The sequence below is a fragment of the Lissotriton helveticus genome, chromosome 1_1 (genome assembly GCF_964261635.1).
Source record: "Lissotriton helveticus chromosome 1_1, aLisHel1.1, whole genome shotgun sequence".
NCBI classification, from domain to species: Eukaryota; Metazoa; Chordata; class Amphibia; order Caudata; family Salamandridae; genus Lissotriton; species Lissotriton helveticus.
In genome coordinates, this window is record NC_136057.1 from 857,562,453 (window position 1) to 857,587,333 (window position 24,881).

Here is a 24,881-nt window from a genome sequence, read left to right on the forward strand (position 1 = left end):
CATTATGTTTTTGACCGAAACATGGATGGATAAGTCGTCCGATCCAGACCTAGTGATTGCGGTCCCAAGTGGTTTTAGTATCCATAGACACGATAGACATGGGAAAAGAGGAGGTGGGATAGCGATAATTGCTAGAGAAACATACAATATCCGGACCTCACCGATTCCCTCGACCACCTGTGAAGCAATGCAATTTGACATCCATCTCTCCCCTATGTACAACTTTAGGGGTTTGCTAATTTATAGACGGCCAGGAACACGTTCCGGATTCCTCACGGAAGTCGGCACTATTCTGGAATCCTTAGCAACTGAGAATTCACTTACAGTACTCGGAGATTTTAACTTTCATCTAGATAGAAACGATGATAATGATACAATATCTCTTCTAGCTGAGATGGAAATTTTGGGGCTCTCCCAATTAGTAAACCAGCCAACTCATGATGCAGGACATACGTTGGACGGTATTTTCTCTAATTTGGAGAATCTCCAAATAACTGATATCCTCCCACTTCCTTGGTCGGATCATCATATAATTCTCGGCGCAATCACAACTCACGAAGCCTCTAGTTTGAGGACTCCCCCCCCAAGTCGCAAATCATCTAAAGCTTGGAAAGATTTGAATATTCCCAATCTTAAAACTCTACTTGCCAGTACCAAACCAACTTTGTCCAACGACCCGGACATGTCTACTAAGCAATTTCAGGACTGGCTAGAATATGCTATTAATGGGCTGGTACCGCTCAAATTGATAACTCGAAATAGGAAGACCCCCTCTGCCCCATGGTTTTCTCAGGAACTGAGAAAACAAAAACAACTTTGTAGAAATAGGGAAAGGTACTGGAGAAAAAATTATGACGAGGAAAGCAAACAAATTTACAAAGAGCATCTAACTCAGTACAAATTCATGATTACAGAAGCCAAAAAAAAGTATTTTAGCGAGCAAATAGAGAGGGCAAAAAACTCCAATAAGAAGCTATATGACATAACCAAGCAGTTAGCAGGAAGTGCTTCTGATCTTAACCCCCCTCCTTCACAAAGTCTCTGTGATTCTTTAGCACTATTTTTCTTCACAAAAGTGAACGATATTTATTCAGCCTTCTCCTCCAACGCTAATTACAGTATCAATGCCACACACCCTGGCTCCCCCAGCTGTGCATTCTCTCAGTTTGCTGATATTTCAGAGATCCAAGTTACGGATATCATAGGGACCATTAAATCTGGATCACCTCTGGATCCCTGTCCTTTGAAAATTTTGGTCCCTATTATGGACTCGTTGATTCCTGTCATTACGCAAATCTGTAACCTTATGTTCAGTACAGGAATCTACCCAAATTCACTGAAACATACCCTCTTGAAGCCCCTTTTGAAAAAACCAGGCTTAGATAAAGCAGAGTTGAAAAATTATAGACCTATTGCCAATCTGCCATTTTTGGCCAAGGTGGTGGAAAAGGCCATGAATATTCAGTTAGCAGCTTATATCGAGGAACACCATCTACTCGACGAAACCCAATATGGGTTCCGCAAGTTCCATGGAACAGAAACTGCGCTGAATAAGGCTGCGGATGACATAAGAGTCATCCGAGACCAGGGAGGCTCAGCACTTCTGGTTCTCTTGGATCTCTCTGCAGCCTTCGACACGGTCGACCATCAGATTCTGGTCGACCGTGTCAAAAAAATGGGTATTCAGGGGACGGCCAAGAAACTTTTGGCTTCCTTCCTGAATGAAAGATCGCAGGCTGTAACGCTGGGACCTTTCCAATCGGCTAAGTTGTCTCTGCCGTGTGGGGTACCTCAAGGTTCATCCCTCAGTCCGACACTATTTAACATCTATGTGTCGGACCTAGTAAAAACTATCAAAGCACACGGGATGAACCTTACCTCATACGCAGACTATACACAGCTGGTTCTGGCCATCAAGAATGATGGAGATAAAGTGGCAGAGAGTTTTAAATCAGGTATGCTAGCAATTGGACAGTGGATGTCGGCAAACTGTTTAAAACTCAATTCCGATAAAACAGAGGTGGTAACCTTCTGACACCTATCTCCGAGCTGGTCCCCTGTTTGGTGGCCAACATCCTTCGGTACTCTGCCAAAACCATCGCCCAAGGTCAGAAACTTAGGTGTTATCTTTGATAACGATCTCAATTTTGTAGCCCATGCTAATCAAACTGCCGCAACAGCTCTCTACAAATTGCGATTGGTGAAGAAAATCCTGCCTTTCCTTCCAAAGAGTGCAGGCAAGACCTTGATAAGTTCCCTAGTTTTATCTGCATTAGACTACTGCAATGGCTTGTTTGCCAATGCTCAGATTAGGGTCATCAAAAAAATGCAGACGGTACAGAATGCGGCAGCTAGGCTTCTATCGGGAACTCCAAGGTATGGGCCCATAGCTGATACCATCAGAAGCTACCATTGGCTCACCATAGGAAACCGCATCAAATTCAAGACCCTGTGCATAGTCTACAAATCTCTGCACCAACAGGCACCTCAATTTCTGATAGACCACTTAAATCCATACCGCCCCTCGAGACCTCTCCGTTCAGCCAATCTTAACGAATTGGTGGTGCCTCGCACTAAGTTGGTTACTTGGGGTGATCGCCGTTTTCTGGTGGTGGCACCAAAATTATGGAACACTCTCCCCCAGTCTATCAGGACTAGCCCCTCTCTCATGTCATTCCGAAAAAAATTGAAAACCTGGCTGTTGAATCAGTAATCATCAGACCCTCAGCCACGGAGACGTTCGCAGTAGTATTAGCGCCGAGACGCCTACGGGCAATTGTACGCGCTTTATCAAATGTCATAAATAAATAAAATAAATAAAATTATTAATTTTGTCTGATTTAACACACATGGTAATTACTAGATGTGATAACATATCACAGTCAGATATGTCCCCCAATAACCTTCAGGTCAAACTTGCAAGATCTCCCTGGTGAGAAAGTCCTGATGAATAGCAGGAAATGGGGATTTGTGTGCAGAAAGTTCTACAATCTGCATGTGATGGCACATTCTCATGGTCAAACTCGTAATTTACAATATTTTTCTCAAACGATAAATAACGTTCCCCAATATATAGGGTATTTACTGGTTGCTATAAAATGGATCACTGACAGAATATCTATGAGGAAAATATCGACCTGACAAAATATCGAGGACAAAATATAAAATACAAAAATATCGAATTCCTATCTACAAACAGGTAAGTACAAAAATATTGAATCAAAAATACAGTTGTAAAAAATATAGTTAGTCAAAATATCGAATTATAAAAAATGTCTTAAAAGTAATTTAAAATGAATTAAATAATAAATATAATTAACTAAAACATACTTAAAATTCGTAAAACCTCTTAAAATTAATAAATAATTAATGTAAGTAAAAAACATACATTTTTATTTTTTAATACTTATATATATTAACGTAATATCAATAAAAAATATTCAATATTTTTACCGTAGGATAGCGGAAGGGTAAAATGCACTATTATCACTCCAGTGAGTGCGACAGTAGGGAAAGCGTTGGCTAGCGGGAGAGTAAAAATTACTATTCCCACTCCAGTGAGTGCAACAGTAGGGAAAGCGCTGGATAGGGGGAGGGTAAAAATAACTATTACCACTGCAGAGAGTGCAACAGTAGTGAAAGTGTTGGATAGCGGGAGGGTAAAATTTACTATTACCACACCAGTGAGTGCAACAGTAGGGAAAGCGTTGGATAGCGGGAGGGTAAAAATGACTATTCCCACTCCAGTGAGTACAACAGTAGGGAAAATAATTATTTAATATATTAATAAAAATAAATTAAATATCAATACCAGTAAAAAAATTATTAAAATAATTACCAATTACATATTATTTAATAATTAATCAATTATAAATACAAATATATATGAGTTATTACAAAGTAATTACCTAATCATAATTAATTAACAACTAATTGATTTTCAATAACAAAAATTAATTAATAAATACCAATTAATAATAAATTAACAGTAAATTAATTATCAATACACAAAGGTAATTTTAATATGTAATTAATTACAATTAAATTACTTCCCACCCTATTCCCCTATGAACCCACAACCCACTACGGAAAATAAATTAATACAATTAACATAATTATCAATTACTCAATTACTAAAAATTAACTACCAATAAGAACTAATTACCCATTAAAAAGTAATTAACAATAAATTACAAATCAATACCAATAAATAAATAAAAATATTTACTTCATTACAATTAAATTACTTCCCACCCTATTCCCCAATAAACCCACAACCCGCTACAGAACGAAAAGGCAAAATTAAATTAAAAATAATTAATAATTACTTAAAATTAATATTTAATTTACTATAATTAAATTACTCCCCACCCTATTCCCCTATAAACCCACAACCCTCTACGGAATTAAATTACGCAAAAGTGTAATAACATAAAATTCATTGCTTAAAAAAACTTAAACATACATTACAAAAATAATTTAAACTTTTAACACATATACTAACATAAAAAAACTTGAAAAACATTCGATATTATAAATAATTCGATATATTTTAATGCTTATATTATATACTTTGATATTTTGACAATCAATATTACTTACCTTCAATTCGATATTTGGAACCACTATATTATATCCATTCAATATTTTGTCCATTCTATATTTTGACTTCGATATTATGTCCATTCAATAATATTTTTTCGATATTATGTCTAGTTACCCTATAAAACTTGTATCAGTCTTGAAGCACTTACAATTGATAATGATTGGTGGATGTGGAGTCCTCCTGCAGTTAATATTTTTGCTTTCTTGTCTCTGTCATGGCTTTATTGGCTGACCAACATCTAATATAATGAAAGTATCCAACATGTAAATGAATCATTACATTTGTAGATTTATATAGCGCAGCTGATCACCAGTGAGGGTATGCAGGCGCTGTCTTTGAGCACTGGGAGATTAAGTGATTGGCCCAGAATCACAAAATGTTGCGTGAGGGTCGAGCCTAGAACCCGGATCACCAGTTTCTGAGTCAGGCGCTCTGGTCGCTGCGCACAGTCAGATAGATATGTACAAATGCAAATACCCAGTTTCAAAGGTAATTTGTCCAACAAGTAATCCAAATATAAATGCTCAAGGTTGACAGTGCAAGCAAATAAATGATGACATGAACACATTTCTCAGGTTCACACTGAGATTGTGAAAGTGATTCATATGCATTTTGCCTCTGTGTTAATGTACAAGTTCTATCATTATTTTTACATATCTCCCCTATTTTACATTTGTTTCCCGAAATGCTGAATGATTTCCAAAATGTCATGATTCTGTGTATGAAATATTCCCATCCTTATGCTGTGCATCACAGTCAGAACATCCCCTTTGGTATTTCCCCTCAAAGAAACGCGAGAAAACATTTAAAACATCAAATATTTTTACGGCTGAAATTTTCTGTTCAATAAGAAGAGAAGATAGAACTTCCACAGAATATAATTTTCTGATTTTTTTCATGCAGATTGGTAAAATTCCCATTTTGCATGCAGAGCCCAGAAGACATCTCGAGTTGACTCACAAAGGTTTCTGAACAATTTGAGTAAGGAGCGCCATGCATAACTATGCTTATAGGTAAGCAGGGCATTTTTACTACAGCTTATAATTTCAGGCATAAATCAAGAGCATGGCAATTCGCAGATATAAGTGAAGCTTTGAAGAAACCAACCCCATTGCCAGCAAGAGGTGAGGAGCATTTCAAAGCAATTTACAACACAATCAAAACTAATCCGCAGAGTTGTTGGACCTAGAGGTGTTATTGGAAAACCTGAACCACAGCATTACCTATTCCCTGAACAGGTTTGTGCCTTCAATTTAAGAAAATGCAGAACGAGGGAAAGATTGAACACCAACTGATTTTGTAGAACACTAGCCAAACTAATTTGACAATGCAGCAACTTGAGATGGCACTAGAGGAGGTCTCCATTTGAGGAGGACAATCAATCAATCAATCAGGGAATTGTAAGCGCACTACTCACCCGTAAGGGTCTCAAGGTGCTGAGGGGGAGGGTGAGCAGCTCCCTTCTGGCAAAGCGCCACTTCTTGGGCGTCTTTCTGAAGATGTTCAGGGAGGAAGCGCGTCTGATGTCAATCGGGAGCTTGTTCCAGGACTTGGCCATGATGTAGGAGAAGGACCTCCCGCCCTTTCTGGTTCTGTGGACGCACGGGGTTTCGGCGAGAACGAGGTCGGCGGATCTTAGGTTTCTATTGGGTGCGTGGATGGAGATTCTCTCATTGAGGTATTGGGGTCTGGTGTTGTGGAGGCATTTGTAGGTGTGGGTGAGTAACTTGAAGGTTACTCTCTTCTCAATGGGGAGCCAGCGGAGGTCTTGTAGGAGTTGGGTGATGTGTTCCTGTCGGGGGACGCCAAGGAAGAGTCTGTCTGTGGTGTTCTGAATTGTCTGAAGTTTGCAGAGCAGCGACTTATTGATTCCGGCATAGAGGGTGTTTCTGTAGTCTAGTCTGCTGGTTATAAGTGCAAAGGGTGACGGATTTTCTTGATTCAGGGGGTATGCATTTGAAGGTCTTGCGGAGGATGCAGAGGGTATTGAAGCAGGTGGAGGTGACGGCGTTGACTTGGGTCATGGAGAGGGAGGAGTCGAGTACCATGCCGAGGTAGGTGGGCTGCCGAGAGCAGTGAGCCACCTTGTTGTGTCCCAGGCTGTGGGGGAGGGTCAGAGGACCTCTGTCTTCCCTGAGTTGAGCTTCAGGTAGCTGTTGCTCATCCAGGTTGCGATGTCCTTCATTCCTTCCTAAAAGCTGAGCCTGGTGGCGATGGGGTCCTTGGTGAGGGAGAGGATGAGTTGGGCGTAGGAGACTATGTTGAGTCTGTGCTGTCTGACAATGGCACCGAGGGGGGCCATGTAGATGTTGAAGAGAGTAGGCCTGAGGCACTCTGCAGTTGATCTCTCTGGGTTCGGAGAGAAAGGGTGGCAGTCTGATTACTTGGGTCTTGCCAGTGAGGAAAGAGCAGAGCCATTCGAGGGTGGTTCCCCATATGCAGGTGTCGAAGAGTCTGGCGGCGAGTGTGTGGTGGGAGACGGTGTCAAAGGCAGCGAAGAGGTTGAGTAGGATCAGGGCTGCGGTGTGGCCTTGGTTGAGGAGGGTGCAGATGTCATCTGTGGCTGGCAAGTAGGGTGGTCTCTATGCTGTGGTTGCTTCAGAATACGGATTGGGAGGGGTCGAGGATGGTGTTATTTTTGATGAATTTTGTTATTTGGTTGTTGACGGTCTTCTCAGTGACTTTGGCCACGAAAGCCAGGAGGGAGATGGGTCGGTAGTTCTGAGGTCCATGGGGTCTGCCGAGGGTTTCTTGAGCAGGGGCTTGACTTCCGCATGGTTCCAGTCATCGGGAAGGTGCCGGTTATGAAGGTGGTGTTGATGGTGCTCCGTAGTTCTGGTGTGATGGCAGCTTTGTGTAAGATGTGCGGAGGGCAGAGGTCCATGGGTACTCCTGAGTGGATTCCGTTCATGTTCGATATGGTGTCTTTGGTGGTGGCTGGGGTCCAGGCGGAGATGGTGGGTCAGTTGGTGGTGGAGGGGGGAGTGGTTTCGGAGTCTGGAGTTTGCTCGTTGAAGTTGTCATAGAGGGCATTGATTTTCAGGTGGAAATATGAGCTGAGCTTGTTGCATAAGTCATAGGAAGGGATGATGTCTGAGGCCTTGCTGGGGGGTTTGATGAATTCTTGGTGATGCTGAAGAGTTCCTGTGAGTTGACAGCGTTGTTGGAGATGTTTTTCTGGATGAACGTACGTTTGGTTGACCTGATGAGTTGGTGGTATTCAGTCATGGCATTCTTGTAGGAGGTCCGGTTTTCCAGTGTTTTGCTATTTCGCCAATTCTTTTTGAGACGTCTGCAAGTGCTCCTAAGTTCTTAGAGATCGGCAGTGAACCAGGTGGACTTCCTGGGGCGTTGTCTGTAGGGGTTTGCCCAGGGGTGCAAGTTCGTCTGCGCAGTTGGAGATCCATCTGTGTAGTTCTTTGGCTGCGAGGTTGGCGTTGGTTGAAGGGGGGGGCGTTGCGGTTGAGGGTTGAGTTGAGGTACTTCTCAGTGACCTTGCTCTAGTTCCTTTGCCGTTGGCGGGGTTCAGGTTTGGGGGTGGTGGGTTTGTTGACGTGTAAGTGTACGCAGTGGTGGTCCGTCCATGGGGGCTTCGTGGTAAGGCTGAAGTGGATGTTGTTGCCTCCTGCGAAGATGGGGTTGAGGGTGTTTCCTGCTTTGGGGGTGGGGGTGGAGATGAGTTGTTTCAGTCTGAGGTTAGCGAGGTTGTCTAGGAGGGTGGAGGGGTTGGGGTCATTGAGGTTGTCGAGGTGCAAGTTGAGGTCTCAGATGAGTATGTAGTCCGTGGTGGTGATGGCGTGGGGTGCGACGAGGTCGGCATGGGTGGTGGTGAATGCGGTTCGAGGTCCAGGGGGCCAGAATGTTAGCATGCCGTGTAGTGTGGATTTGGGGCTGATCTGTATCTGGAAGTGGAGGTGCTCAGTGGAGGACTGGGAGTTGCTCGTCGAGGAGGTGTGAAGTCAGGGGAACTCTTGTGTGCAATGACGAGTCCTCCTCCGGGGCAGTCTGGTTGGTCATTCCTCTGGATCTTGTATCTGTCAGGGATGGTGGTTGCGATGTCTGGGGCGGAGAAGGTGTTGGTTCAGGTTTCTGTGAAGAAGGCGACATCTAGCAAGAGGATGTCGAGGAGGTCCCAGATCTCTCTGGGATGTCTGTGCAAGGAGTGTATGTTGAGCAGGATGAGTTATTTCAGTCCAAGGTTAGCTAGGTTGTCTAGGAGGGTGGAGGAGTTGGGGTCATTGAGCTTGTCGAGGTGCAAGTTGAAGTCCCCGATGAGTATGTAGTCCGTGGTGGTGATGTCGTGGGGTACGACGATGTCGCCAATGGTGGTGGTGAATGCGGTTCGAGGTCCAGGGGGCCAGTAGGTTAGCATGCCGCGTAGTGTGGATTTTGAGCTGGTCTGTATCTGAAAGTGGAGGTGCTCAGTGGAGGACTGGGGTTGCTCGTCGAGGAGGTGAGGGAGCTCTTGTGTGCAATGACGAGTCCTCCTCCGGGGCGGTCTGGTTGGTCATTACTTTGGATCTTGTATCTGTCGCGGCGGAGGTGGTGTTGGTTCAGGTTTCTGTGAAGAAGGCGACGTCTGGCTAGAGAGTGTCGAGGAGGCCCCAGATCTCTAGGGGACGTATGTGCAAGGAGTGCTTGTTGAGGAGGATGCACTTCAGTGGTGTTGGCGTCTGGCGAGGGGCTGGTTCACGTGGGGGTGCGGTGGGTGGGGAATATCTGGTGGCAGTGGCGGCAGGAGAACTGGCCGTGGGTGGTGTTCGACATGGACAGCTCGCAGTTAATGTTTCTTCCGGGGTTGAGTGCGAGGTGGGCGGCGGAGTCGTAGCGGTGGATGCTCGTAGATCCAGGGCCCCCTGCGCTGGTCGCAGTTGCAGGTGAAGTTACAACACCGTCACCACAAGAGTTCACAAGCTCCATATTTTCAAATGCATTAATAAAACACCAAATCAAACAAAAGCCATATCTAAAAGACCAGGAAATCACCAAAGTAGAAGCCTTAAAGAAACATTCCTGTGCCTCATGCAAGCAATGTGAAGTCCCATCCTACTGGGGCTTTTATGTAGAGGCTCAGACCTCTACATTAAGAATAAGATGGCACAGAGTGGCACACAGAAGGAGGGGACATCTAGGTTGTGGGAGAACACATACAGGGCTCGAGCACTCGGATACTACTCTCCCCTCCGGAAAAAGACATAGAATGTCAGCTTGCTAAATCAGATTGAAGTATGTGTCCGGTGTTCATCTCGGGTTCGAAGATAAGTCTTATATCCTTAGTCACGATTTACCCACTCAGACTAAGCTCTAAGCAAACCTAAGAACTCACTGATGCCAGCCTCTATGAGCTCACCCTGTCTCTCTGTCTGGTAAATGTGTGTTCTCTCTGTAACAAAATGTCTTACAGTAAAAACACATTTTTGTCCGCCGCTACCACTCTGAGTCATCATTGTGACATGGATAGATTTCAATGACTCTTCTAGGTCCCCGCTCTCCAAAGTTTGTTTGCTTCTCTTATGCACCACAAACCAACTACAAATACAGAGGGATTGCCACTCTGATTGACAAAACTAGCATCCCTCCTCTTTGACCCACTATGCCTTCGTTCATGTTAATTTCACACAACCTCATTTGCGACTCCTGAAAGCTAATATTCCAGTGTCCTACAATTCACAAGGTACTATCTGTTCTTTCATCGTCATCCTCATCATCAACAAGTTGATTTCGGGGATACTTCCCTTAACAACATACAGTAAATTCGTCAGGAAAAGAAATCACGAACGTGCTATCTGTTTTTTCATTAAAGACCATGGCTAGCTCATGGACGTATTTGAAACCACCATTGCACTTATTCTATTTGGGGACTTCAATATAAAAATAAAAGTCCATATTCTAAACACCCTATTTTCACAACTGCGTTATGCAACATCTTGATAATGTTGACCACTGCAAAGGTTCCTTAAACATGCTATTGCTAGCCATAGACAATGCAAAATATAAATATTTTCAAAACCCATCTCATTTCTCACTCACTGGCAAGGATTTTGCCACCTCCATTTTCTCAAATGCCACCACCACCAGAGACACTCTCACAATACTAATTAACATCCAGTTTCCTCACTACTCCTCTCACCTACTACAACAATCAACGCCATTCTCAACTTTACTACCACTTCACGTAGAGAGCTCATCAGTAAGCTCAAATCAGGAAATCGGGAAATCCTTCATGCATTACATCTGAACGCTTTAGCTCACAATTTATTTATTTATGCATTTTTATATAACACAGACTTTACCCAAAGGTGTCAGAGCACTTCACAATACGACCAGTTACGTTACATGAGGATAATGTTACAAAAGTATATGTTACAGAAGCAAACGAGATGCAAGAAGAGGTATAATACAGCATTAGATGGCAGTCACTCACAAACACACTAGGATGACACTTGTACAGGCATAGAATACAAATTTACAATAGTGAAGGTAATTCCTTGGGGTACTTGAAAGGACGTGTATTAGTTCTGGAAGTGTCTCTGGAAGAGAAGAGATTTGAGGTCGGTTTTGAAGGTCCGGGTAGAGGTGGTGGTACGAAGCTGTGGCGGAAGCGAGTTCCAGATTTTCACTGCATTGCCTGAGAAGGACTGAGTCATCCATCTTTCCCTTTTAAAAGTGGGGGGTTCAAGCAGTAGTTTTTCCGCTTGACGAGATGGTCTAGAGCCTCCAGAGATTTTCAGTTTATTCGCCAGATAGCGAGGGGAGGAAGTGTGCAAGGCTTTGTGGGTGACACAGACAGTTATCGCACCATTGTCTTTCTCCTTAAAGGCCATTGATAAAAAAAAATGAAAGAACAGACTGAGCTGTCCGAAAATGTACCCTCCTACGTAGGAATACATAAATCGCGAAAAAACACTTTGGGCATAGAATCTAAGCCCATGGGGGAAACAATTTCTACCTATCTGAGTACTTTACTTAAAAAGACACAAACTCTCACCCATCAACCAAGGTGGCATGCTTTATCATTTACTTGCGCCTCTTCAAAACCTCAGTACTAGTACAATGGATGGTCCTGGAGATGCCGGTTGGATTATAAAACATAACAAAATGAGAAAAAATGTTTTTTGGTCAACATCATAGCGGTGTAACTTTGAGTAAAAATATCCCACTCCAAATGCATGCAAATACCATTTCCTAATAACAGTGCCACATTCATATCAGATTTAATAAAATGTGCTTTCATTAATATATAGGAAACAACCATTTGTTCTTACCCCATGGAGAGGATACAGTGAGAGCCCTCTGTAGTCGCACACTATGGAACAAGATATAATCTGGAGAAAATTGGGTTATTAGTTGAGAGAGGAGGAAGGGGAGCATGGCTAGCACAGCCAAGATGGCAGACGCACTCTAACAAGTATGCGCCAAGACACCCCATTTCTCCGCAAACATCCTACTTTCTGGCAACCATCAGGGGCACCAGATGTACGTCCCGCATACTTGGCATCACTTTGTCAAGATGGTCTTCTCCTTTCTGTGCCAAGGACACTGAAATCGGCAGCAATAGCCTGGGGAGCTGTCGCTACTGCCAAACATAGAGCACTGGTCCCGCTACAGTGACAAGACCTTGCTGCCATAAAGACGACACTGAGCTGCCTGGCTGCTGGTGCCGGCTGAGGTCTGGCCCAAACAAAGACAATGGTGCTGGAAGACAGAGGCTGATGTCCGGTTTGTGAGGTGCGGCTCAACACAATACGCCCTCTCACAGTAAGGCCTGTGCTCAATTTAAAGTTTATACCAGAGCACTGCTGTCCAATCTACACATAACCCTGCACCACCAGCAGTGCTATGCTTGACCATCAGATCAGCCCCCCAAGAGCAAAGTCACACTGCACTCCACAAACAAGGGTAAAGGAGTTCCATGAAAACTAGTAGCCAGGGTTTGCTTGGTCAGGCGGACACTCGGGCAATGGGCAAAGGGCCGGTATCCAAGGTTCAGCTCTGGTCTGCTTTTTTGGGCAGCCTGGGGGGCCAATTTGGGCTGTGACTGTTGTTCAGATGCTGCCATGGGCCCAGCGGGTGCCTGAGTGGCCTTTCTGGAGGCAGATGCGCGTCCATTACCTACCTTTTATCAATGGGCACAGTTGTCACTGCCTTTCTCTCGCTGGGCTGGCCCATTAATGTGTGCAAATTGAGTGGGGGCAAGGGGCCCGAGCAAAAGTGGCCTCACTTGTTTTCAGGTGTGTTTCACCTGTGTAATCTAATCTGTGCATTGTATTGCAGAAAGGCAATATGCAAATGTGGGCTACTTTTTATTTGCGTGCCCGGGCCAAATTTTAATCCCAATCCCACAAAGCCGTAGCCTGCTCATGGTTTGGGGCACCCACTCCTTGCTGGGGGGCTCAGAGGGGGCGGGCCCTCCCTCATCTGCCCTTCCTTTGTACTCCGCAGTAGGAATCGCCCATCAGGCCCCTGAAAAAAGGTGCACTGCCCCAAAATCTAGACTTGTCAGTGCCTGTCTCTATTTCTTTGCTGTAGTGCACTAAAATGAGGCCAGACACATCTACAGAGCACACCGCCCATAGATTGATCACAGTGATTGTCCCCCCTGTGAGGCACTGCTAGTGCCCCCCAACATTACCTATCGCATTGCTTCTGGAAGCAAGTACGCATTTGAACGTCGGCATGGCCTTCTTTGGGCCTTTCAGCTAAAGATATGAGGCTTGCCAGAAGGCAATACCAGTAAACCATAAAACAAATGAAAGTGTGGAGACCCCCTGGTCTACACCATCTGGGGGTGCCACTCATTGCAGGGGCTGCACTTCATCCAATGCTGCAAATATGCATCCTCCTCACCCTCTCACGCACAATGCCCCAGGTGGCTATCACCGCTGAGTCCCTCATGCCTGATGATTGCTAGAACATGCACCTGATCTCCCTACTGTTGCCCCCCTGGTGCCCTACCCAATGTGAATTTCCGCCTAGATACGACTAGATGAGCCAGCCTGCTCATGCTGTGGCAGCTGGGTGAGCCTTCAGACACTGGCAAGCAGGCCCGCTGTCCTAGAGACCTGGACCTTTCCCATCCATGGATTCAATTACATATAGCATCCAGACTTAAACTACGCGACCACTTGCCCCTGCTGACACAGCGATTGGCAACCCTACCTCCTTGGACCCTCCCGATCACTCTTTGTCCCTGGGGGAAAAGTTGGACATCATTCTGGAGGCTGTGGGGAGGACCCCGGCATCCATAGAAAGCACCCCATTTTCCTTGGAAAACAAACTAGACAATATGGTGGAAGACCTGACACTGTTACACGCAGACCACAGTAAACTGGCTGACAAGGTCCACATTGTGGAACAAACTCTTGCTGAACTCCAGCGGAAATCCCAAGTGATGGAATCATCCCTGCAGACACTTGTGGATCGTATGGACACCCTTGAAGGCAGGGCGCGGAGGGTTGCTCCAGAATCACAATGTCCAAGTGGTTGGCCTTCCTAAAGGAGCAAAAGGGCAAAATATGTTGAACATTGGATGCGCAAGCTGCTCCCTCCGACCTTTCTATCACAGTTCTTCTCAGTTGAGCAGGCCCACTGCGTTCCAGCATGGAAATCCCCACCTGATATGAACCTCAGACCCTTACTTTATCTGCCTGCTTCACTGTCATGACAGCAACTCTATTCTGTGGGAAGCCAGGAAGCTATGAGATATTGTCATTGATAATTCATGCTCAATGTTTATTCCAGACTACTCAGTGGATGTGCAGCCTCAGTGGAACTCCTTCTTGACTATTAAATGACTCCTATTGACCTGGATCTGCGGTACTCCCTCTAGTTCCCTGCACGTCTTCGCGTTGTGGCAGAGGGGTCGATGAGCTTCTTTGAGTCCCCAGGTGACGCCTGGGACTGGATGGAGTTATTGGCACTCTCACCTTCCTGTGAGTCCCCATTGAAAAATGCTGTGACTCGCAGTCCCCCTGGACTCCACCAGTGCAGACGGCAAACACAAAGCTCCACCAGCCCAAGGCTTCTCCTGGTCTGGAACACGCCATACAAGAGAGAAGGTGACCTCTGCAGTTAGCGGCGCTCATACAAGAAGCTACCCAGACCTCGAGACCAGACAATGACCACGCAAAGACCTCCAGAAAATGCAGCTCCTCCACTACATGGCCATCTGAGAGGAACTTAACAATCCCCCCTGATGTGACTTCACAGACGGCATATGATATCTTTTGAAATACGCTCCACGTACCACTGCAGTCAGTTTGAGATAACTCCAAGACGGCGACCCACTGTGGACTAACTTGCATGCGAACTAGTCTTTTCCTTTTCAGCTTGCATATGAGCACTATGATCCCGTGCTCCTTCGCCATGCATTGTTGACACTCTGCATTAACCTTGGGCTGCAACACGGCTGCCTGGTCCATGCAGCTTGCCCACCCCTGGTTGGCACACACGTTTTCACTGCATGGGGTGCAAAAGCTTTGGCTTCTGCACCTCCCCCTCTCACCCTCTTTGCTGTTGTTCCGCTGATTCTGATACACATTATTTGGCAGTTCTGGTGGACATTTGTTGTCTCTCTGCTCTAATAATATTCAACGTTCCTTCTTGGTTTTACTCTCAGCTGCATTTCTCTGTTCTCGAGAACCGACCCCGAAAACCATCCCTATATGCCATTAGCGATATCCATGTGCCGGAATCCTATTTCATGCGCTGCAGCTAACCATTATATCCTTGCATATTGGCAACATAACACACACTAATATCATCACCTGGAACATGTGAGGAATGCAGGGTGGCAATCTCGAAATTATACTTACCCACAGATCAGGGAGGGCTTGCAGTACCAAACCTTGAACATTGTTACCTCGCATCCCAACTCCAATAAGTAGCCACATGGTTGCCGACCCTGCTACGACAATGCTTGCCTGGTGCCTACCAAGTACCTTTCACCTGTTTTACCCTTGCATGCAGGAGCCAATACCTGACCCCGTGTTTCTGGGAGTAGCACATCGCTGCTTTTGCAAAAGTCTTTACCCAATGAGATCAGTGTCCCCTATGCACCAGCAATGGCCCTACTTGGCACAAACAGAGGATGGACCACCACTTCATTCACGGAACTTGCTGCCTGGCATGCGGTAGGCCTTCCCACCCTGAGGGATCTCTATCTCGATGGGACCCTCCTACCATATAAGTCCTTGATAGAAGAAGATGGTCTACCCCCTGGCCCTTCCTCCTATTCAACTTCCCAATAGCAGTGCTGGGGAACAAATGGGGCAGCATGACACGGGAACATCCGACAAACCTTACCATGCAGTACCATCATGTGATGGGACCAGGTTGGCACTTGATCCATTGGTTTGCTGACTTGCTGCGAGTCCACACTGCATTACAGCTTACAAACCTCAGTCACTTATGAGATGACGATCCTGCTCATCCGGTCACAGACAAAGAATGGGCTGGATTGCTGGAAATCCCTGTCCACATCCCACGCAACGCCTGTTTCCACCTTATAAAACTTTAAATTATATACAGAGTATACTAATCCCTGCCAAAGTAAATAGCTATTTCTACCACACAGAAGCTGCTTGCCCCTTGTTCTAAATTGAAAGATGCTGATTTCCTCTTTATGTTATGGACCTGCCCATCCCTAAAATGATACTGGCAAGGGGTCATGTACCATCTGTCCGCCTGCACAGTATACCCTGCATTACACACATATAAAACATGTCTTCTGGGCCTTTACTGCAGGGACAAGAAGCAATAGGTCACATCTAGCTTCTTTGACCTAGGGTTGCTGACAGCTAAGCAACTCATTACTCGGTGATGGAAATCACACAAACCCCCAGTGCTTGTGGCGTGGACACAATCCCTCATCAGATGGGCTCAGGCGGAAAGCGTCGCCTTACACAGGGAGGACAGTCTAGGGCTGCACAAATTCCCAATATCAACCAACTGGGATATCATTCTGACTGATCTGAAAAGCACCACTCAGCACGCCACTGTTCTCAGACAGACCCGCCAACAGGTAGGGTAGTGCCAACGGCCGATCAAGGGGCCACCAACTGAAGGGTCTACATTGGGAACAAACCTCATCCCACACGTTATACTCCAGGACCCAAATCTGCTGTTTTAACTAGATACACAATGTCTTCTCCTGCTTAAACACAAAGTGTATGGCTTTTATGAGAGATGGAAGGCTTGGGTTTCTTTGATTGCTGTTTAATTATAAGTTTTACCTGTTTACTTTCTATGAGTTTGTGTTACCCTTCTTATGGGTTGATATGCTTCTGTCATATCTTCTCTCCTAGGAGGGTGAATGCATTCTAACAACAATGGTAGATAAATGTATGGTCAACCCATCTCCACATCGTGCATGTCAGTTGGGCCCAACTTATTGTATCTCATGACACTGCACTCCTGGAGTGTTGTAAAGATGATCTTAATGTGATGTACCTTACTTTTTGTAAACCTTACTACTAATCTAAAACAACAATAAACAGATTCAAACAAAAAAACACTTTCTTTCTCAATGTGAAGCACAATGGTCACTAAATTAAACTGTTCTTGAGCCTCTGGTAGCTTGGAACAAAAATGGTCAGGCTTAACTTACAGACAATGCGTAAAGTATTTATGCAGCACATAAACAATAATAAAGTGAAAGCACAACACAAGAAAAATCCCTAAACCAATTTAGAAGAATGGAGTAAATTGTAATAAATTAAAGGATACCAGAACTACAAAAGTCCAATCAGTAGAACCAGTGATAATGAATTTCATAGTTTTTAGTGATTATGGCACCAAGAAGCAGAAAAGTGAAACTTTCAGTTATTCTGCTGATGTTAGATTGTGGGAAAGTCCCAAGCCTAGGCCAAACACGAGTCAGATACAGCGACCAGGTTAGTCCTGTTGAAGAGTTACATTCTTAACTCCAGCCCGAAGAGTTCTGTTTGCATTGGCGGGGCACTGATGAGGAGGCTTTCGGCCCAGGCATTAGGTTAAGAGTCGTGGACAGATGTTGCTATAGCGCGAAGAGCTGCTCATCGCTGGGTGATCATGATTGAAGGTCCCTGTTGGCGCAAAGATCAGGTCTTGTGTTGCTGGTTGTTATGGACAACCGCTGTCGATAGGAATAACAAGTCCTGCTGAACTTTGCGTTGGCGACGCGATCAGTTGATTCTGGCACACAGTGGTCACTTCAAATTCTTGAGGAGCACAAACCTCAGGCCAAACTTCACCTTTTCTGCAGGAAGAGCTCTCAATGTTTTCTGGCAAGGGTCAAAGACCTGGGGGGCCCTCTTGTGGATCAGGACTCACTCCAGCAGTGGCCAGCAGCTGGCTCAGGTAGGTCCAGGCAGGTCCAGTTGGTGCTGGTTAGCTGGGCAGTTGCAGGGAGACCTCTGGAAGCTTGTTGTGTCCCTGTAGATCACACAGGTCAGTCAACTGACCCATTGGCGGAAACCTGGGCTGAAGGAAAGTAGGTCCAATCGTCATTTGTCAGAGAGAAGGCAGTTCTTCCAGCAGCGGGGCAGTTCTTCTTCTGAAACTTCCACAGGTCCAAGAGTGTTCTGAGGAGTGGTCACTCTTTTATACCTGGTGTCAGCCTTTGTGTGGGTGAGTTCCCCGACCTACCCACCAAACTAGTACCTATCAGTTCTTCCTCTTCTCCTCGTCCTGGCTTCAAACTGTCTAGGAGGACAAAAGGTAGGGCAGGCCTGGTGTCAGGTTCCTTTGTGTGTGCTTCATGCAGGTACCTTGGAAATTTAATCAGGGCACTAGGCAACTCCTCCCCAGCTATCCTTTCAGGAGGACCATCCCCTCTCACACCTTTGTCTCACTGTCTGGAAGCAATACACAAACACCAACAGTAGAGTCGTTCACAGTCATGTGGCCCATGACATTGACAGAAAGGAACAGTTAGTTTGGGAAAGACAATTCCAACATTCAAATGCATTACGCATGCATTCTGTAATGCATGCTTAACTTCTCCACTCTAGTTCGGGACCTGCATCATTTTTTTTTAATTGTGCTATATTTTCAGTTGCACTATTTTTTTTAGTTGTACTAGGTTTTTCTTCTCTCTCGTAGGTATGGCTGTTTTCCATCTCATAGGTAGTTAGACCTTTATACACCATTGTGGGTAAAGCTTCATGTTTTACATCTTATTTTTATCATGTATTATGATTCTTCATGTGTGCAGCCGTATGCATGTCCAGCTCATTGAGAAACCGCTCTTGAACACTTTGGTATTGTATATTGGGATGATACTCATTGTGGTTTTCCTGTTACAGAAAGCCTTGACGAAGGGCAATTGTGAATGCCAGAAATGCCTTGGGATCAGCCTCACCGCCAGGCATTTATTTGCTAAACCTGAATTAATTCTCATTTATGGACATTGGTATTCAAGACTCATTTCGTATGAAAATGAAATCGGCTTGAGCAACACACCGCTTACCAGTGCTTTTTTCACCTGAGGACGCTTTATTTAAACCTTAATTACTTCATCATTTTGATTTGTTGTTGATGTTGTTGAAACATTTTACATTGTAGTGTCTAAACATATTCCACTGTTGTTGTGGATCACATTAATACACCTTGTGTCTAGGACGCATGTCCTAGTTATTACTTTCACTTTGAATTGGGTTGCCGAGCAGAGCCTCCCCACTAGGTGCACACTTCAGATTGTAAATTTTGAAAAATTTGCTGTTCACTGTATTGCGTGTTGTTCATTTTGAGTGCAACCCAGCTGTTTCTCTTTTTTTCCCTACTTTTTTTCTCAACATTCTAAAAGTGGCATTTTCAAGATAGTAACTTTAAAATCCGACGTTACAATTAAAGAGGATTTTAAATTACAATTCACTTGGTTGTAGAGAGCATAACTCTATCTGCACCCAATTTGAAGTTAGCACTTATTTCATGTAATAACTCAACTAACTGTTTGGGAGAGATTCGCCTTACAAAGGGGAAATAAGACTTCAGGACTGTTTCACTGTCAGGACAAGTAAAACTCAAAGTCCTACTTTTTAAATACCATAAATACCATTCACCCTGCCCAACGGGTGGGGTGGGCCTCCCTTTGGGTGACTTATGATTTTTTAGAAAAGAAGGTTTAGGTCTTGAAAAAGGTTTAGTTTGCCAGATTGTAATGACAGTGAAAACTGCACTGCAGGGTGCAGTGGCAGGCCTGAGATGTTTTACAGTGCTACTTTAGTTGGTGGCACAATGAGTGATGCTGCCCACTGGTAGCCTTGATTTTATAGGCGCTGGATACAAGTAGTATCATTTAATATGGACTTACAAGTAAATTAAATGTACCAACTATGTTTAGGCAATTTTGCCATGTTAAAAGGAGAGAGCATAAGCACTTTACGCCTGGTTATTAGGGGAAAAGTGCACAGAGTTCTAATGCCAATAAACATGAGTTAAGCAAATATCTGGGTGTGAAGGCAAAAAGTTGGGAAAATACCACACCAAGGATGCTTGGTCTAACAAAACAATATTTCATTTATCAGGTACAGAGGGCTTTTTGGCTGGGGAGCTGTTGTAAAACTCTGTCCACTCACCCAATTCATCAATAGGATTTTCCATCTGGTGACCTACACATCCGGAACCCCTAAGAAAACGGAGTATTATGTTCTGATGCTGTAATGAGCGCCAACAACTCAGGACATGATATCTCACCTAAAAACCTTGACAAATTCTCAGAGTTTTTCATTACTCTCCGAAACTATGTGCAAGACACAGGGTCGCCGACCAACACCCGGCCAAACCGTACACCTACCCCCTTGCCCAATTCAGAATACCCGAACCCCATCATTACGCCTACAACCTTCCCTAACGCTATGGACCTGAGTCCACCCCTCCACATGAGTCCACCCCCCCCCCCACGCTTCCCACTGGGAATCCACGGCTCCCATCACATTGCACCTTAACCCATCAGGCCGCCTTCAACCACCCCGAGCGAACCTAACACTGAACCTTTGACCCCCTCCCTCCGTGCTCCCTCCTCGATCTCCAGGACCACTACCTCTACGTCACCAGTGACCTGGGCTACAGCAGGTCAAACCCGCTCCGCTAACACTCAAGCCACTCCCTCTATGACCCCACACACAATCCATCCTAGCCACCAAGCCCACACCCCTCAATGACTCCTACGGTACCAGTTCAGGCCAACACTTCTAACACTCAAGCCACCTCTCCTACGACTCTTAGTTCAGTCCACCCGGGCCCTCCTACACCCCACTCCACAGACATCATTTCCTTACACTCCAGAGCTTCCATAATAATTCAGAAGCTCCATTCCTCCTTCCTCGATCTTCCAAAACTCCTCCACCTCGCTGAACTCTCCTTCGCAAAGCTCATGCCCCAGACTGCCTCCCTTCTTATCCCAGAGCTCCCCAAATGACCACTACTGACAACCTCAAGACATCTGCGCCCTCACAAGCACACTAGCTACCTGTCCGAGGAGGAAACCCTTGACCTCGCCCTCTCCTACAACCTCTCCCTCACCACAACTAATCCACTAGATCTCACTGAAAAGGAAATCCAGGACCTCCTTCTGGACCTTAACACAGCCCCTATTTCTCCCTGTCTACCTGTTGTGAGTGACGTGAGTGCCGCACACCCCATCCACACGGTAGCTATCGACCCACACAGATCAGCCCCCCCCCCAGTAATAGAAGAATGCTCAGAAGCAACCTCACGCCAGTGCCCTTGTCCGTCCCGACCCTAGCCACCACACCTCTCCCTGCCCTGACGGGTCTCTTAATCAACTGTCGCTCGGCAGTGAAGCATGCGGCTGATGTCGCCGCACTCATTCTGAACAACACCGACATAGCCATTCTTACAGAATCATGGCTTAATGAATCCTCATCCCCATGCCTCGACCTCTTAATCCCCCCCTAACTTCAACATTGTCAGGCTCAACAGACCTCATAACAAAAAAGGAGGCGGAATTGCCTGCATCCATCGCTCCAACCTCCTTGTCACTGAGCTTTCAACGAATACTACTGACTCCTGCGAATATCTAGCCCTCTCAGTCTTCAGTAGCACCATCCACATTTGTAACTTACACATCTTTTATCACCCCCCAGGCACAAACAAGCTTTTCACTGACTACCTCATGGAAGTCATTACGGCTAAGAACTCCCCTAACTCCAAGGACATTTTCCTCGGCGACTTCAACCTGCACTGGAATGATCTTAAGGATCCCCATGTCAACGCCATTAAAGACCTCCTGGCCAATCTAGCCCTGACCCAAGCTTGCCCTCTCCCAACCCACCTGAAAGGAGCCACTCTTCACTGGATCATCTCCAAGGAAACCACCGTCAAGCTCACCTCGATAGAGCCCTGTGACTGGTCTGACCACCATACCATCCCCTTTCTGTTACCTAGCACACACAAGACATGGACACCACAACAGGTACTCCCAAAGCACTGGGTCAGAGACACCAAAAACCTAGACATCAACAAGCTTGGGATCCGCTGCAACACTGACCTACCACTCCCCCCCACATCACCTCGGTCAGTGACCTCAATGATCATTACTCGGCTACTATGTCAAGCATCTTGGATGACCTAGCCCCTCTTAAACTAAAAAGAACTCAAGTCAGAGATAAAAACCCATGGTTCACTGGTTCCCTCAACGACGAGAGAAGATCCCTCCGACATCATGAAAGAACCTGGAGACAGCACCCCTCAACAGATCACCTAAAACTCCTTCGCCAGGCCACAAATATCTACAACAAGAACATCGTCAACTCAAAAAAAGAATTCTTCAGAGCGGAACTAGGAAACGCCCAGAACAGACCTTGCAAACTCTTCGAGATGGTTAAACTACAACCGAACAAACTGTCCAAAACAGTGAAAGAAAACCCCAAGTCTCTCATCTCCTCTGAGGCTTTCTCCTCATTTTTCACAAACAAAATCAAAACCTTAGATACTGAACTCAAGGCCGCCTTCTTCCCCCCTCCGAACTTTGACCCTGTGCCTCCTCCTTCCTTGTCGCCACGATCCTTACCAAAGAATTTAGTTTTATTTTATTTATTTATTTAATTTTAGTTCTCACTGGTCCGAATTTGCATCCTATGACGAAGTCACTGTCGCGAAAATCCTGGCCTCCCTGAACCCCAACAACCACTTCAATGACCCGCTCCCTTCAAACTGTCTCGCGACCGTTACCAAATCCATCATTCCTGCCTCCCTCCTCATTAATGCCTCCCTGCAACAGGGATCAATACCGACCTCGCTGTCCTACCCATTCTGAAAAAAAACGTCGCTGGACCCAGCCTCCCCAGACAACTTTAGACCAATTTCCAACATTCCGCTCCTGGCGAAAGTGCTGGAAAAGTGTGTACAATTACAGCTAAGTCACCACATCAACAACTACCATCTACTCGACAACTGTCAATCAGGCTTCCGACCCGGGCACAGCACCGAAACCACCATGCTCCACATCGTTGATGACACTCTTCAAGCCCTTGACCAAGACAAAACCTGTCTCCTGATCCTCCTTGATCTATCATCGGCCTTCGACACGGTCAACCATGCGATGCTACTCGAACGCCTTAAACTCAGGATGGGATTAGAAGGCACCGTCCTCGACTGGTTCAGATCCTACCTCCAGAACTGATCTCAGAGATTTCTAGTCAATGGCGAACTGTCCGCTCCCTCCGCGGTCACGGTGGGAGTCCCCCAGGGATCAACATTGTCCCCCACCCTCTTCAATCTCTATCTGGAACCCCTTTCCGAAGTCCTGCGCAATGCAAAGATCTCCTACCATATGTACGCTGATGACACTCAGATCTACATAAAAATCTCATCTCTGGCAGAGATCCTCACCCTGAATGAAGCCCTGAAGCTGACCGTCAGATGGCTCTCCTCCAATCAACTAAAACTTAATGCCAAGAAAACTGAGTTCCTTCTAATCTCCCCCCCCAAGAACAACCCCAACATCCAGACATGGATTAAAGCCATCACAGCCTTAAACTGTTCCCCGACCATTGTGAACTCAGCCAAATCTCTGGGAATCACCTTGGATTATAACCTACATATGCGAGACCACATCAACACAATGGCGAAATCGTCCAGATTCCACCTGAGCTACCTATAGAAATTGAAACCCTTTCTAGACGCTCCGGACCTCAAACTCGCTGTCCAATCATTAGTCATCTCTCGACTGGAATACGGCTGCTCCACCCTCTCTGGCTTACCTAAGATCTCGCTGGTACCCTTAAAAGCCTGCCTCAACGCAGCCGCCAGACTACTTACAGGCTCAAAAAAATTCGATCACATCACTCCTCACTTGAAAGCGTTAAACTGGCTCCCCTTCGAGGCGAGGATTCACCTCAAGCTGGAATGCATCACGCACAAGGCCCTTCACTCTAACTCCCCTGCGTATCTTACACAGAAGCTTGTGTTATCTGGAGGAAACAGAAACTCAAGATCGACCAAGGCCCTCCTACTTTGGCCTGCACGCTTTAGGAAAATAACAACCTACAATCGGGCTTTCACTGGAGCTGCACAAAGAATATGGAACTCCCTCCCTCCAGACATTAGAAAAATCCCTTCCTTTGCTCGCTTCAAAAAAGAGGCCAAGGCCTTTCTCATGGGTAAATTCCTTGGCTAATTTCCTTCCCTCAGCCACCTGAAAGACTGTTGCCCTATCCTGCGTCCTTGTACATCACCTTTCTTGTTCATTGTATTATATTTGCCTGCTGTAAGCCTATCATATCCCCCAGGTACAGTACCCGTCTGCTACCCTGTCCCACCTTCATCCCCCTGATTCTCTGTAAGCTCTCCTATGTACTAAGTTTTATCGTTTTACCTGTTTTTGTGTGCTATGACCCTGTATTACTATATTGTATCTGTGAAGCGCTCTGATACCCTCACGGGTCATGTTCGCGCTCTATAAAACCTTAAAATAAATAAATAAAAAATAAAAATCTGGCATTAAAGGATAAACATTTTCATGTGACAGCAGCCATATGATACATAGCAGAGCATCAATAGGGACGTTATATTCTGATTGGTTGGGTGACAGTATGTGATCGTATCCCTGTATCATCATTGCTTTTTTTTAGTTCCACACATAGATAGGTAGGTTAGACGTATGGTTAGGGAAATCTTTTGCCAGTTTAGTGCCAGTTTAGTGCCCTAGGCTGTATAAACAGACAGAAATAGTCGACCATAGTTTAAGAGTGTTTTAGACATGACATTCTCAATGGAAGTAGGACCTTCATGTCAAGTGTTAATCCTGCCTAATACAGAGATATTTATTCAT

General features: G+C 45.4%; 1 long non-coding RNA gene across 1 annotated transcript in view; it reads left to right on the top strand.

The window, feature by feature from the left end:
• The window catches only part of LOC144771007 (uncharacterized), a 109,852-nt gene that overhangs the window by 28,970 nt on the left and 56,001 nt on the right, over window positions 1-24,881 (top strand). Inside the window, exon 3 of the long non-coding RNA XR_013599093.1 lies at window positions 5,510-5,619. This is a non-coding gene — a long non-coding RNA (uncharacterized LOC144771007). The remainder of the gene's footprint in view (window positions 1-5,509; window positions 5,620-24,881) is intronic.